Below are 16,944 nucleotides of genomic sequence, written 5' to 3' on the forward strand. Positions count from 1 at the left end.
CCCTTTTACCCTTATCCTGCCTTTGGAGCATATGCATTTGCAGAATAGCTGCTCCTGAAACACCTCATTTTGCAGGTAACACACTTCTTACTTTCAGTAGTTAGTTACAATTCCATTTCTTTAAGATGAAAAGCACATTCCATTCAAATCCATCCCCTCTAACCCCACCACCTCTCGCTCCAAGAATGGTTATTTTCCCTGTTAGGCAGAAACCTGCTCCCCTCGCTCACCCTCTGCAAAAGCTCCAAATGAGCAATAAGCTGCAAAGTTTCAGAACTAGGCCAATAAAGTTAGCATCCTAAAGCACAGACGGCAGAGGACTTAGGCAAAAGCTTACCTTTCAAACCCAGAACAGAGCTGCCTTTTATGAGGCCTATATGGCTGTCAAGTCCTGGGACTCTCTCAAAGAAAGTACCCACACAGGTGAAATTCAAATAGCTGGTAAACACCTGAGAACTGGACAAGACGACTATAAGAAAAAAGAAAGCAAATGAGTAAAATGTCTTCCCAGAGCCACAGTCAGCTCTTGTGCATGGGGAGTTACGAATGCACTGGCTATAGACTTTTGTCCAAAGCTGTAGTTTTTCTTTTTTTTTTTTTTTCTTTTTTTTTTCTTTTTTTTCTTTTTTTTTTTTTTTTTAGTGAAGCTAGATTAGTTCATACAAAACTCAACAATACAGCACTGAAACCCATTGTTGATATTCAACATTTTTCACATAGCGGAACAGAATAGACAATACGGTATCTAGGAAACCATGGGCTGGATTACAAACTGATGATATCTCATCCTTCTGGAGGGCCTGTAATCCTTTTTATTACCTACCACAGAAGGGGGGAAGAAAACCCCAAACAAAACACCACGGCATAAACCACCCCGTATCAGTAATGTTTGAACTCTTTTCATAAATAAATGAATTAAAGCTTTCTCTTACTTCTGTTAGAAGCTTGCCCTCCCCACTGCAATATGCATATGTAATGAAATAGATGTCTTTCATGCCACTTAAATAACTGTTAAATCGCCGAGCGTTTGTGCTGCCCTGCGTTGTCAGGCTTGTTTTAAAAACAACTGTCACATTCCATATTTAAAAACAGCTCTACATTTAGCCTCATTTTTTTTTCTTTTAATTTTTTTTTTTTTTTAATAATTCTTAGCAACTTGATAACGTATCTCCCATCCTGCAACAAGCTGTATGTTCCCTCACATTCATTTCTAACCGCAGTTACTGTTGGGCGTAGAACAATATCTGAAATAATTTCCACTTTTTTGGCTGAAGTTTTACAAAATATTCGTCCATCCACAAACCAATGTTTAAAAAGCCCATTTACTTGCACCACATCCACTCTCCACACACCCAGTTTAAAGGTCCTTCCGTGCACATTGAGCCATGCTCTGGTTTTGCAGCACTTACGCGCTGCGTGCACACGCAAAACAAATACAGTATTTCAGTGATGCATTTACCCCCGCGCAGCTTATTTTTTACTTTCCAGCCTCGTTCCATTTCTACAGACTCCAGTTCCCGTGTTTTCCTTAAAACCCCAAATAGTCTAGGTAGCCACAGAAGTGATTGTTCCTACCAGTTTCTTTTCATCACTTCTGCAATTGACCAATTGACAACTGATTGATGGTTATCTTTTCACTTCCACAATGAAAGAAATTACCATCACTATAGCTATGTACAGTAAATGCCTCCAGAGTAAATTACATGATTCTAAAATTCTCCTTAGCTCACTTAGTAAAACATCAACACAAAAAGTTTCTTTTTTGCCTCTCTTCCTGTACTGCAGATTTGGCCTTTCCTGTCAGCTTCAGAAAAGAACTTGACAGCTTCTTTAAAAAGAGGAGTATAAAAGAACTTGAATAAGGGATGGCACAGGGCCGGGCTAAGGCTCCCATTCTCTGCAAGTGGCTATTCTTTGCACTGAAAAAAAAATTAGGCATGTGAGCACAGATAAGCCACATAAGAATACCCCAAAGAATATTCCCAGTGACCTTGAGATTTTGCTGCAATTCCGTAACCATTCTCTGCTGGAACAGCTTCATGAATTCTGAACTTTTGAATGACTAACTTATTTCCAGAATGTGTAATTTATTCCTTCTGGGGGAAAAACACTCCCACAAAATTAGGAGGGAAAAGCATTTGTCACTACAAAATAAAATAAATTTGTGCTTGTATTTTTGAAACAGTTGAAGCCCATTAATAGGAGCTTGGCTCCATTCCATAGCTGGTTTTAGTGATGTTGAGATGGAAAAGAGAGGCCATTCCGCCTAAAAGCAAAACCCTTTTACTTTCATCAGAATTTCCAGCTCCTGCATGGAAAGATACCGAAAACTTTTGATTGCTCTACAATTAAGTGCAGTTCTCAGAGCATTAAATACATTGCTGAGAAAGACAGAGAATTACTCGTTGGTTTTTGGTCCTTCTTGGGAAGTACTTTAAAATAAAAACAAAAATAGATTCATTATGTCTTATTACTTAAATAAATAATAGAAATCTGGCTCTGTTTTGGTGTTGCTGAAAGTTTTTGTTGTGCCACAAATACCTATTTAGCAATCCATGATACCGCAACCAGCAGATCCTCTCCAATTCCATTTCTGCCTTTGAAAATTTGCATCACTTTCTGAAGGTCACCCATACCTTAGCTTTTAAATATAAGCATCCCTGTGTTTTGGTTACAAACAAGCAGCAGGACCACCTAATCTTCAAGTCCTCTTCACATTTATTCAGGAAAGAAGTTTCCATGCAATTTAGATAATGCTGGTCAGATGCATCCATCCTAAAAAGATGCGTCCACCTCAGAGGACACTGCCCTGAGTATCAGAAGTTGGTAATGTCAGATCTGAGCAGACAGTCACATTGCATAGCAAATGCTTTTCCAAATTTTCAATTTCTTTCATCCCTCTGAGCCTCCCGGCTGCACTTCTGGATCACAGCCTTGTTTTCGTATTCAAAAGAGACGGACAGAAAAAAATCAGAACAGATTTGTTCTAACTGGACAAAATAAAGACACCTACTCTTAATGTACAGAAGATCTGAAAAAAGAAAACAGAATAAAAAGGAATATAATATACTGATGATCACAACTAGCTGATTTGAAATTGCACTTTAAACAATTAACCACAGCTGTAACACAAATTTGTGCTGGGAAGAACTGCAACTAAATGCAGCCACAACTGTCTTAAAATTCACTTTGTCAAATTCATCATGTTTTCTAAGGCATATCCTCATCCCCATATACATTTGTTCTTGAAAATTTCTCACAGCAACATTTCAGATACTGAAAAATGGTTCTGTTAATCATTATGGGACAAATGCCCCGAACAGCTACTTGCAGTACTCAGTGAGAAATGAGTATAAATTTTAATACTTCTGAAATAAAATAGCATTCTTCCCAGCAAGAAATCAGTTTAATGATACAAAAAGATGAAACCGACTTTGCAAAAGAAAACTTCCAGCTGTAGTCTCTCAGTGCTGCTGTGTGATGTTACAAACATGTCCTTTAAGTTTAGTTTTTCCTTAACCCGACTATTGGTTTGAAAATGTAAACAAGGAAAAAAAGAAAAGTAATCAAACCCAATTTTAACTTTTGTAAGAACATTTTCCATTTCTTTCTAACAAAAAGACCTATTTCAAGCCATCTTGAAAGACATCACTAGATGTCAAGATGACAGCTTTCTGATGCATGACATGGGTTACTCACTTGAAGGCAAGAGGAAATTTGAAGAGCAACCTTCGAATCTGACTATGTCATAGCTCCTTCCCAGGATAGGTGAAGGAGATGACAAGGACTACATATACAAAATCACCTCTTGTTTCTTTCTGTTGTCTCTGGGTGCAAGCTTTTAAGTATTTGTATAATACAGGATGCCTGCCTTTTTGTTAGTGAGCATTCATAATAAGTACTCCACAACAGAACAGGCGTTTTGAATAGAAGCCAGAAAGCCATTTATCACCTCTGTCTTATTTTGGAATGTTTCATTTGGTTTCACAGTTGATATAAAGTGTATACATCCTACAGAACACCAAATGCATCTATACAAACTAAATATGTAATGTTTTAACATCAAATCTGGAAACAAACAAACAAACAAACAAACAAACAAAAAAAACAAACAAAAAAAACAACCAAACCTTACTATTTATTATGCTAAAATGCAGTTTGGGCTTAGTTTAGTCAATTCAAGGGCTTGGTCATTTCCAAGAGTCCTTATGAAGAGAAGTGCTGCAAGAATAGCAAATACTTTAGCTGCATCTTTATGGAGTAGATAGGTAACTTGTCCAATGACTGCTCCAAGTAGCATTCAAGTGAACTATTCTATGTCAAAATAATAAATGTACATAACAGAGCTTTCCTTAAAGTGTCCCAAAACAAAATAAGCCTTGAGAAGCCAAGGCACTGGCTCAACTGACACACACTAATGAAAAGATTTTAAGTACAGAAAAGCTTATAAACTTCAGCTTGTAGTTGTAAATCTATTATTTTAATATGAATTAAAATTTTAATCATGCTATAGTACTTAAAAATCAATATATGTTTAAACTCCCTTTCCCATGTCACTATCTCCACCAAACCAGCTACCAGATGTGTTTGCACTGCTTCTGCTCTGCATTGGGTTTAAGAGCACAAACAAGGAGAACATGTGTAGCAAGGACTTCACAATGACAGCTACCAATGGAGAGAGAAGGAATGTCCTCTGGTCTGCTGCAGCTTGATTGAAAATATAACAGCCTGTTTTCAGGGAAGGTGTTGCTGCAGTTTCACACGACAGTCCCTACTTGCTCATGGAGCTTAAAAACAGGTCTTAAAGACAGTCTTTTGTCCGCAGATGTCAAGTCAAGGATGACATAGCGAGGGTTATTAGTTCATTGTATTATTCATAGGCATTGATTGTTAAGAAGTTGAAACAGAGGTTTGTGGAGAGGACAAAAATATTTAGAACTTCAATTCAGAATCTACAGTGCACCTTTATAGAAGAACAACAGTTGCAACCAGAAGCCCTAAACTGTTCATTTTTTAATGCCATGTATGACAACAACCACCAGAAAACACAAAAGGAGAGTACTGAATTTGATAGTGCACCCTACACCCTACCTTTCACCTACAAAGGTGCCCATGAGGTACTGAGCACTGAGCTGCAACAACCTGCAACACATGACTGCTGATGCTTTGTTCTGAGGAGTAATCTATACAAAACAAGACCAAGATAGTGTGCATTCCAGCTTCAGAATGCACCTCCTGATGGGTGACGGGACCTCTCTGATATACCAGAAGATGCATAGAACTTCAATGTATAGAAGTAAAAAATCTAGAGCTAGAAGGACAAGGTTGTAGGGATTTCTCTCTCTCTCTCTCTCACACACACAAAACAAACAAAAAAAACAACATGGTTTTGAAGAAGCTCCCAATGCAGAGAAGTAGCAGCAAGCGGGAGCAGAAAGTCACTGTCTGTGAGCCCCAGGAAGCTGAAGAACAGCAAGAAGGTGCCACGTGTGAAAACAGAGGATTGATGGAAAAGAGACACTTGCAACTTGGGAAGAAAAAAAGAATTAGTAACCCAGCTGAAAAATAAGTTGTCTGAAAATCATTCAAGCATGTGTTGAGAAGATGGAATGGTACAAGAATTACAGCCAGTAATTCTATGACATTACACCACTGACTCTATCTTTTCCTGAGCACTAAGACTGAGTATAAACAAACCCACAGCACAGCCTTAGTTAGGGATGTGTTTCTAATTCTGATCATTTTAATAGTTTATCTGGAATACAGGAAAAAAAAACTGATCTGATTTTACTGAGCATCTAAGAATCCCATTGCTCTCAAATGGAAGTGTATTTGCAGTCTGAAACCTGAAATCAGAAACCTTAATCCATATTTAAGAATAACATTAAGCACCTTGGGATCTGAGGAAAGCAAGCTTTAAACCAGTCAATATAATTTATAAACACATTCCATAGGGATAAAGAAGAGAAGGAATAGGTTAACATAATTGGAGGCCAAAACTGAGACCTGAAGCTTAATCCAGCACCTGGGAAAACAGAGGCTTAAATACATAGCATAAACACATGCATAAATACATTCAGCAGAAGGTCTGTTGCACACTCTTTGTCCATTGCTTTAAGTGGAAAAATGGGAAAGAACAGCAAACAAACATATTCCCTGACTGTGACTTTTTTGCTAATGTGTGACACCATTTCCTTGCCCAGTGATAACTCAGAACACACAGATTTATGCAGCACACACACTCATATTTGCATTCCATACAGCAAAATGAGGCCGTTTTGCTGTTGTGTAATTCAAAAATGAAATTTTATAAGCCCGATACCATGTAACACATAAAAAAGTAAGGTTTGAAAGAATGCTAACCCAGCAATCTGACATGGCAAAACATACATAAAGAAAAGGGTAGAGATGCTTTTACAGAAAATAATAGTTTTCCATAAAACTGCCCTCAGCTGTTGTCCCCTCACTGTGCACATTTCTAACTGAATTACTGAATAATCTAAGGCAGTTTCCTTTACACAGCTGAAATCATTCAGACAGCTTGGTTGGCAAATATTTGGCACTGAACACAAGCTCGTTTCATTTCTTCGGGAGTATTTTGCACTCTTGGAGTACATCAACAGTGGCTATAATGTATGACATAACTGTATCTTACAATGTGTTTATTATGGTCATTTCTCTCTGTAGCTGTTACAAGGGAACCCCTTTGAGCCTAGATAAAAGTTTGCCAAAAATAATATTCAAATATCCTTTTAATCAAAACAAGATAAAGAGGAGATTAGTGTCACCAGTGTCAACACCACCACTTCCAAAACATATGCTCAAATAAAACATGAAAGCTTTAGGGGATTGCTTTTGCAGGCTTCAGTAGCTTGCGCTTCCTCTCTTCCAACACTATGTATTATTAAAATGCATCAGCTGATGATGTGTGTTAATGACAAGCTCCATCCTCAAAAGTCTCTAATTCATTAAAGGGGACCATCAACCTACAATTCACAGAATTTAGAACAAAATATATCTATTTAGGTTATTAATTATTAATTTTATTTCAATAAGGAAACCTTGATGCTTTTAAAGTCACTTAAACTAACACACTGATAGAAGTATATCCCCTGGAAAAAAAAAGAAAAAAAAAAAAATATATATATATATATCCCAATAAACTTGTTATTAGGGCTCTTTCTGTGTAAATTGTCCATTGTTCACAGATATTGTACCAGGTTAAGAGAAAATAAAATTCTAAATCTCGATGTTCTTTTTTTTCTCTCTATATTAAATAACAATGATAACAGATATTCTTTTGCTTACAGTCCGCTTCACTTTTGGATTCTTGAAGAAAACCAAGTGCATTCACTTATCTTAATTATGCCCACCATAAAACTCACTTATATCAGAGTATGAAATTGGTTCTAGGATGCATCTCTCAGTGAGGAATTATCCATGATTAAGGTAATTGTAAGGGAATAACGGAGTTCATACTAAACTCCCTGACATATTATGCCACGAAAATCACTGATAAACTCTGTTTACTTATATCTTATTATTTTCAAGCTTTTTTTTCCCACATCACCAGCACTGGTATAAAATATAAACTATTAGAGAAAGCACAAATCTGTCTTTCACAACTAAAGCAAAGCAGTCAAACCTCTGATGCTGCTGATACAAGGCAGAAACAAACTGCAGAGTTTTAAGAAGATGGAAAAGTTACATAAAGATACAGTCCAACAATGAAACTGTATATCAATGACAACAGGTTACTTATTCATGGGATAACTAACTATTTTGAGAACCATATACTACAAATTTAATGATTTATTGTGCAACATCCCTGAGTTCTGCTTTGTCTTCTCACAGCTAAATAACAGCTTTATTCCTACAGGGAATACATAAAGCTCAAGGCTGTTTGTTTATAGGATAAGCTTATGCATGTACCAAATCATAACAGATCATTTACTGTTGAAATGTCTGTGAGAATCCAGTGAGCTTCAACAGGAAGAAGAGGCTAAAAAACACATTTTATCAGGTAAACATATCCCATGTGTACATAAAGGGACATACTTGGATAGTTTCCAAACATTGTCCTTCATAGTAATTCTTCATCCCATACTTACTACATAAAAGATAGTACCCAAAATGTAAGTAAAATGTACTGTTTGGTTTGGGGGCTGAGTTTATTACTTGTATAGAACAAACCATCTCATTCTTCCTGAGTGATGCTTCCAAGAGAAGACTGAAGAGTTTCTATTTTCCCTTCAAGTAGCAAGAAACAAGATGGAAAACAGGCCAATAACCTTCAGCAAAGAGCTTGATTTAATAGTGCAACCAGTGCATCTCAGAGGTTTAGTATTTCATAAGTGCTCCAAATGCTGGTGAGTTTTCAGCTTCTAGGTAAGGTTAAAGTAGCAACTTATCCTAGAAGAGTAAATTTTTGCCCTCATGGTGGCAGAGAGAAACTAGAAAACATAATCAGAATTCAGAATTTAAAAGGCAAACAATTAGAAATGCTGCTGTTGTTAAAAAGAGTCATTATTAACTCATATTTCTGAGGAACAGCAATAACTTTTTTGAATTGCTCACTTTGTTGGCACAAGTTTTTACTAGTAATAACAGCACTATTTGATGATTAAAGGAGATATTTCCCCTCTCACAATGTAAAAGAGAAGAAAGGAATTGTTTTAATTTAAATTCTCTCTGGAGAAAGTTAACAATTCACAAAACAAACAAACAAACAACTTGTAACTTAAGCAGGTTTTCTTTTCAAAGAAATCCATTATTTACTGTGAATAAATAGGAAAAAAACATTGTTGCTAAACTGGAGTTAAATAATCTTAACTAGAATTTAGTTCTATAGTCCATCTTACTTTCCTTTTTTAAAAGTGTGCACCGATGGGGAAGCTTAAGCTAAGCACTAATTTTTTGGTACTTTCCTGTACTTTCACTACTTGCAATTTCCCACTGCAAAATCTGTGGAAGATCTCTCATCTGCTGCTTCACAACAGATGGACAATAACTCATTCCAATGGCTACTCAGCTAAGTACTATTTTGGGAGTTCATAAAATTCTAATAGTTATCCACAGCCTGCATCACGCATGTTTTCCCCATAACCTCCGTGATTCCTAGTCTTGCCCAACTCTGGGTATTGCCAACTGAAATTAAGACATTATTCTATACATCTCAGGAGCCAAGATGAAGCGATTTACCAGCAGAGACTTGGCTCCTGCAAGCAGCTACTTGGGCATCTCAGATTGAGTCTGTTTTGAGAAATCAATATTTCTCAGTCTGTTCCCACTAAAAACTATTTTAAAGAAATGAAAAAATCCAAACATCTTGTTCATTTCAAAAGGCAATAAGAGGACTTCTCTCTCTAAATATGCCAAAATGGAAGTATGTCTCCTCATACGAGTTTTAATTACTGGATGGGGTGCAGTCGGCCTTATTCCAGGCAGTTGAGGGTCTCCTGTGTTAAGGACCCATTTCCCATGAAACCAGCCTCCAAAGATTTCATCAGACAAAATGATAATGAGCTATTCCAGTTGAAATGAGCTGATTAGTTTTTCCCCCCAGCTGCTGTTCAATTAATGAACCACTTTTAAAAATTTTGAAGCGAAGTTCATGAATCATCTATTTTTATTTTCTTAAATTGAAAACTGAAAAATGAATTCAGCCTTTTGGTGACACAAACAAAAATAGTTTGAGTTCCAGATCTTGAAGGAGTGTTGGCAATTCGGAAAAAAAAAAAAAAAATTAGACACAGTGTGAATATTTAGCAGCAAATATTCCTAAAGAATGGTTAAAATACAGATGATTGAAGCAGCAGCCAAAAAAAGGGATGCAAATGACTCTTAAATGAAAGGTTATAGAGCACGAGAGGTGTTTAATCCAAATAACAAACTGTTGTTGTCAATGAAAGATCTGATACAAACCGATTTAGATAATACAGAAAAATGAACACACAATTTGACAGCTACCCTGGATTTACAGAATCATGGGATTAAATGCTTTCCACTTATCAAAGAGGATTAGTCAGGATACATTTATTTATTTAAAGCAGATCTTTTACAGAACTAAAGAGTTTACAAATGATATGGAGTGATGGAAAATAGAAAATCCATATCAGCTTTAGCTTCTATCACTCAGCCACAGATGTGAAACTGCTTACTATCAAATATGGAATATAGTGCATTAGCAAAATAATAATATTAATAAATTTGATGTAGTCTTAAACTATTTAGTCAAGGAAAGAGACCATTAAGATATTTGCATGGGCCATTTGCACTGAAAGCCACGAAAATGCGAACATCTTCATGAAACAACCACAACTAGAACTGATCCTTGGAAAACAGGTGCAAGCCCAGGATAATACCAGTGGAACTGCTGCTACAGCTGATCAGTATGCAATGAGAGCGGAAAGCAAGATGCTTTCATGTGAGCCCAGGTACTGCTGAAGACTCAGTACAGGACACTGATTAAGTCACTTCATTTTTCAGCTCCCCTATCAGTTAAGCAGACAAGATTTCTTCCTTGCATAGTACTGAACTTTTAATTTATGTCTGAAAAGCAATTAGTCTTATATTAACAGCTCCTCCTCATAAGTAAAATAATAAAAATAACATTTTTTGAAAGATTCTGCTTGTGCCAGAGAGGTGGTACAGCCTAATTCTCATCTGTGTTAAAGGATATTTATCATGCTCTGAAAGTGCTTGGTTATGCCTCTATAGTCCCTTTCATCAGTGAAGTAGTGAAAGACAGGTATAATGAGGAAAGTTAAAAAACATATGTATATGTATAAAGTAGAAGATAAATATATCTATTTTAAAAAGATATGGAACTAGGCATAGGAGGCCAATCGAGTTTAAGAAAACGAATGCAATGGGATCAGTGAAGCACTTGCAGATTCACAGTCAAAATTTGCATAGTAACAGTTGCTTCCAGAATTCAGTATATTTAACATCTCTTTATTGTCATCTCTGTATTACTGTGCTTCTAGCAGTCCCACTCCAAGAATTAAATCACTTTTTCTGCATAGCAATCCCACTTACAGCTCATAAGGACATATATCTAGCTGGGCAACTCTTCTTCCCATCAGAACATCTCCAATACAACACACTCGTTTCATCACCAAATCCCAAATTTGTAAGAACTGGCAAAGGGATCAAGAAAAGACAGAAGAAAACAGATCTCACACCTACTCTCTACTCTTTGCATGTGGCAAATACCTGAGACACTTCCTTCAGGACAGAAGCTTGAGCCTTTAGATCTAAAACCAAAATTGGTCAATGTGAGATCCTTTGCTAAACAAACTATATGCAGTCTTAGCTGCAGTGATGTACCTGACTTCATTTGCATCACATGAAATGATCCAGATAATGACACTGACCCCCATGCTTGCCCATTTCTTTTTCCCAAACTGCCGAGCCTATCATTAACCAAGGCAAAGTAAGATAACAGGTGGCTCTGAATTAATTCTCTCTTCAAATATCAAATAAAAAAAGGTGTCTCAATTAAGACAAGTTAATTTGAATTTATCATTCTAGCAATAAGTTTAAATCGATCATGTCCACTTCAAGGTAGAATGAGTTTGTAAATAAAGTCAGTGACATTTCTTACTGATGGGCCTGTCAACAAGGCCAAAGACACAAAGCTGCTACAGTGCACTACTTTCAAAAAGCAGGTACAGGTCAACCTGCAAATTCATTTTAAGTCTGACCCTAACTTCCTGATCAGATGTAAGCAAACAAGACTCAACAATGTACCCATAGCTGTAGGGACGTGACTGTCTCATTAAGATCACTCCATGAATTTCCTATCAAGCAGACCTCTGAAGTCAATCCAACCCTGAGGACTCCTATAATAAATCCTAAAGCATCTAGTGGGCATGTATAAGTATATGCAATATATACTTGCAGACTTTGAGATAAACTTACATTTAATGTAAAAAATACAAAGATGATACAGAAATCTACCCTTTCCACTGTGCCATCATGCTTCTCCCTTCAAAATAACTCCAACAGTGGATGACATCTACTCAGAGATGAAGAATGCAGAGCTGAGACTCAATCAAGGAAGCATGTTTTTGTGAAGAAGAAAGTACATCACGGACTTTTTCAGACACAACATATTCTTTGAGACAGATTATGTCAAGATTATATAGATTTGGATTCAGGAAAAATCCTATGCTGCCTCCAGTTTACTGAAGACTGGAGACTCAAGTCTGACTCTTCAGCACTAAGCAACCATAATTTCCACTATTTGCATCTCAGTTTCTTCCATCTGCAATCAAAGCAATAAACCAGCCATAATGTCATTGGTTTTCAGGAAACTCCAGGTGGAGTACAAACTTTTGCAATGTATTTTCTCAGAAATACAAGGTTTCACTAATGTTCCATACAATGTTTTCTATGCTCATTTGCTACAGAATATAGATCAAAATTCAGTCTCTGTTCCTGTCTTCATAATCCTAATGGTCATGAAGTCAATATAACCAGAATACCATAAAATTTCAGGATGAATGACAGATGAGCATACCTTTCTGCCTGGGAACTTTTATTCTCATTACTTCCAACACTGCTGTTCTTCATTTAAGCCATTCCAATCTGCTGTTTCATTCTTCCCACCCCCTTCTTGTTTCCCCTTCCTCAGTTCTATTGACTGTTCTCAGCTCATCCTGCATTCCCTCTCTTGTTCAGGCCATTTACTTTCATTTTACAATTCATCATCTTCTTTTTCTCCTTGCCCGTGAGATTCAAGTCTCCACATTTTTATTATTGTGTTCCTTTAGCCATCACTTGTAGAATTGTGTGATCAGTTGCAAACGGACATTGAATTCAGCTAAGCTCAATATCTTATCAATATCTATCTTGTTTAACACAAGGCCAATTTTCTACCTCAGGCAAAAAAACAGATCTTCTCCGTTCGCACAATCATGCAAATAATACATGTACTTCAATACAACTGTCTGAAAACCTCATCACTATAGAAACTGATGTTATGGACTTAAACTATAAAACCAAGCAAAATAAAATGATTACTTTTCAAAGGTGATGTTAGTTAAAATCACAGAAAACAAGCTATGACCTATAACCAGATAAGGATTCTTCTCTTTCCTGCACTGGAGCTTTTCCAGAGCCCAGTAAGCAAGTCCTATTTCTTATCAGCAACTATCTGACCATAAATACCACATAAGACCTTATTTTGAAACTGAACAGCTATGTACATGTAGTCACACAAAGCAGTATAAAATTCATCTCTTTCCACACCAAAAGAAATTAAAAAGTTTTTTATGTATTCTCTGGTAAAAGTAAAGAAAACTCTCCAAACTTTTTCAAGACAAGACATCTTGAAATCTTTAACACAATGGAGCAGCTGCTACTGAGTTTCCTTGATGGGTATATTCTGTCATTAGGGAAATCAGAGGCCCCGCTAAATACCTTTTTTGTTTGGTCGTTTGTTAGCTCAAATACTGATTAGGTTTTTTGACAACCACATTGTTTGTTTGCAAAAATGTAGAGGGAAAAACCTGCATTTGCAACTTGCATTTTGTAGCATCCGTGAGCACACTCAGAGATATTTTGCTATAATCATTTACAGTAGGAGATTTTAAAACTATTCAAAAAAACCCCACAAAACAAAACAACAAAAAACAAAACCCAAAACCAAAAAAACAAAACACAAAGAAAAGCCCAACTTAGATGATTCTTTTAGTGCCAGTATGCAAAAATGATGTGGAATCTATTTAATATACTCAATCTAAAGTACATCTGCAATTTTTACTCAGGAAATATTAACTTTGCAATCAAAGCACATTTTGAGCAAAGCAGAACTGAGTTCTGAAACTAAACACGGTATTGAAAAAAAAAAAAGGATGAGTCAGAGTATGAGCTATCTCACAAAAGAAACTTCAACAAAGAGGAGTTTGTGACAGAAGGGTAAGGGCCCTTTTTTTATCTTACCATAGACTTGGATATAAATCAGAGCTGACCAGAACAATAGTATTTACATGGCAAGCTGTGAAAGCCTAAAGAGAGATTTCTCTACCTTCATCTGGAAAAACCCACATCCAAATACACCATCTGCCATAGCTTGCCCAAAGCCAGTGTATCATTGAGTACTGTGGACATCCGCAAGCACAAGCAGCATGCAATTATCCTGTACCTTGCAGGATGAATATTCAGTGTAAAGTAGGACATGTGTATAGACGTATTATGCATACTTGCACATGATCACATATTAAGCTATTATCTTAAAATGCAATCCCAATAGAAAAGTGGCTTCTGATTAAGAAGTATAGAAATTTTACTGAAACAGGCTAGCTAAAGTTGTATTAGGAAATAATGAACTTAGCTAATTATCTGTATATCAGATGATTGTATAATATAATAATGTGGACAACATTGTTTTTATTTAGAACATAGCTAAGAACAGATCTAAAAAACATTTTTATAAACTTTACCAGAAAAGATGTTCAAGCATGTTTTAAAAGAGGGATTCTCAAACTGAAAGCTGACACAGTACTAGTTGAAAGTTGCACAGGACAAGGTTCTGTGCTTAGGAGAAGTTGCATTGGCCATTTTTCACACAACAGAAAAAAAGGACAGGAAGAAACAAAACCAAATGAGAAAAGAGCTGAAAGAAAACCCAGCTGTTTAGGACTGCTAAACTAAAACTTAATGACTGAAGGTAACTGGAATACTGCAAACATGGCTGAAGTTGGTGCAGACATCATTAATATAATGAGAATAGTAAAGGAATGTAACAGTATTGTGGTTAGACTGATGGGAAAAGAATCAGACAGAAAGACAGTAGTAGGATTGAAGAGAAGAGAAGAGAAGAGAAGAGAAGAGAAGAGAAGAGAAGAGAAGAGAAGAGAAGAGAAGAGAAGAGAAGAGAAGAGAAGAGAAGAGAAGAGAAGAGAAAAGAAAAGAAAAGAAAAGAAAAGAAAAGAGGCTGAAACTTTGATAACCCTCTCAAACTAACCTTGCAGTTTCCAAGTAAATATAAGAATGGTGGCCAAAGCACCACCTCCTATTTGTACTGATCACCTGAGGCATATTATTGGCTGTTTCCACGTGGAGTCCCACCTTCACATCAATCTCCTCTGCTCCTCTTGGAGGAGGTGGACAAGACCTCTACATCAATTTCTTGCATCACAGATACAACATCAGTCCCAGTTTTGGAGATAAAATCTTTAACCATTTCTACCATCCAGTTTCAGCTTTGGAACCTCTAATTAACATCTTAGTTTTCAAGATTTTTTGTTCTCACTGTTTAAGTGAAGTATTAAAACTACACCACCTAGAAAAGCGGGTCTAGCTTTTATCAACAGCAGTAACAACAGGGTGGCAGCAATGTCAGCATTACACGCTTTCTTTCCAAAAGTCTCAGTCTTGTCTTAAGAGTAGGACATCCTCCTTGTCAGGTCAATATTTGACCTGTTTGTTAATCTCAGCAGGAGTCCACAGCAGTGGCCATTGTAAAGGTTATTTCAGATGCAAACATCTGTCTGGTTTACACTAAAATAGTGTCAGGAAGAGAGATTCATTTCACAGTGGCTGAGGACTGATGTATTGAGTGGTCAGAACAATAATGTGTAAAGCAATCATAATAATAATAAAAAAACAGCTTTTTCATTATTCAATTCAGCAAACAACGTATCTGTTATTTGCATGGATAGCTGAACAAAATACAAACGATTTCTCTAAACTCCTTACATTACCTCTGTTTGCAGAATTACACATTCAGCAAAAGTGTTGAAAGGCAGCTAAAGATGTCAAAAACATTTACAGGCTAAACAGATCCCAGCTCAGATAACTCCATTTCAAGTAATCTAAATTCATCCCCATTATCACGTAAGTGAGCATTACGGCTGTTAGTAAACCCTACACAAATATTCAGATTTTTGTTTTTCCTGTCATGCTGAAGGTTATCTCCCCAGTTGCTCTGAAAAATCAGGTGACAACCATTTCCCATGATGCTCTAAGGGCTGTCAAGCTGTCCATCAAGCTGTCACCTGACCAATCGTTCCCATGGTTCTTTTAGACTTCTAGTATGATAAATTGAAAGGCACTATTATCTGCCTGTTGTGAAGAGGAACTGCTTAGGCTTTGATAAGATATCACCAGTCCCAGGTGAGAGGAGGCTGACAGCATATCAAGACAAGAAAACACATGGAAACAGTGAACGCAGGAGCAAAAGGTTTACAAACATCTGTTGTCATTATTTATTACCCCTTTCCTTGGTTTTAGCTCTATGCTTGTCCTGTGTCAGTTTAAAAAGAAAGACTTCCCTTTCTTCCCAGCTAGTCTTAACTGCTGCTATTTTTAAACCAGTCAGCTGTAGACTGAGAAATATTTAAAATATGAAAGGTGTCTTTAATAAAAGGTTGTGTTACCTATCTTTTCTGATACATGTTGCTTTTACCATCATTGTATTTGAAGTTTTATGTGATTCTCACGGTGTAATTACACCATGAGAAAATGAGAAGCCCTGAAAGAGATGAAGATTTTTTAAGCTCCACAGTCATTTTTCATTGATATCTTGAGAAGATTCCACAGTTTTCTTGTTAGTATTTTAGATCTGTCCTTACTTGAGTACCCAAAGTTAGCTGAAAAACTCTTAGAGAAAACAATAAGTTGTTATTTAACATGGATTGTTAACAAAAAGAAGCTTGTTGCTAACATCACCACCTTGTGTACAAATATTTATTTGCATGCAGTTTTTAATGGCTTCATCTGGTGCTGTGACTTCAATAGACAGCTCTACAGAGCCTCAGTTGTGCAAAATAACATTTAAATCATTTTATAATCGAAAACCTTAAAATACTATTTAACAACATTCTTACAGTCATCTGTGTTATGACTAAAAGCAAACTTCCACATGCTGTTAGAAAACCCTGTTTGTTGAAAAAAACAGTCAAAAACCAACTGAACAGAATTTCAGCAGTGATA

General features: G+C 36.4%; 1 protein-coding gene across 2 annotated transcripts in view; it reads right to left on the reverse strand.

Moving 5' to 3' along the window:
- SOX2 (SRY-box transcription factor 2) overlaps window positions 1-584 on the reverse strand; it is an 80,279-nt gene extending 79,695 nt beyond the window's left edge. Inside the window, exon 1 of one of the 2 annotated variants that reach the window (XR_011904724.1) lies at window positions 338-584. The gene's annotated coding sequence lies outside the window, so the exon portion shown is untranslated. The remainder of the gene's footprint in view (window positions 1-337) is intronic. The other variant, XR_011904722.1, reaches the window with a different exon arrangement.
- Between the last annotated feature and the right edge of the window lie 16,360 nt (window positions 585-16,944).

The sequence above is a fragment of the Excalfactoria chinensis genome, chromosome 9 (assembly GCF_039878825.1).
Source record: "Excalfactoria chinensis isolate bCotChi1 chromosome 9, bCotChi1.hap2, whole genome shotgun sequence".
NCBI lineage: Eukaryota > Metazoa > Chordata > Aves > Galliformes > Phasianidae > Excalfactoria > Excalfactoria chinensis.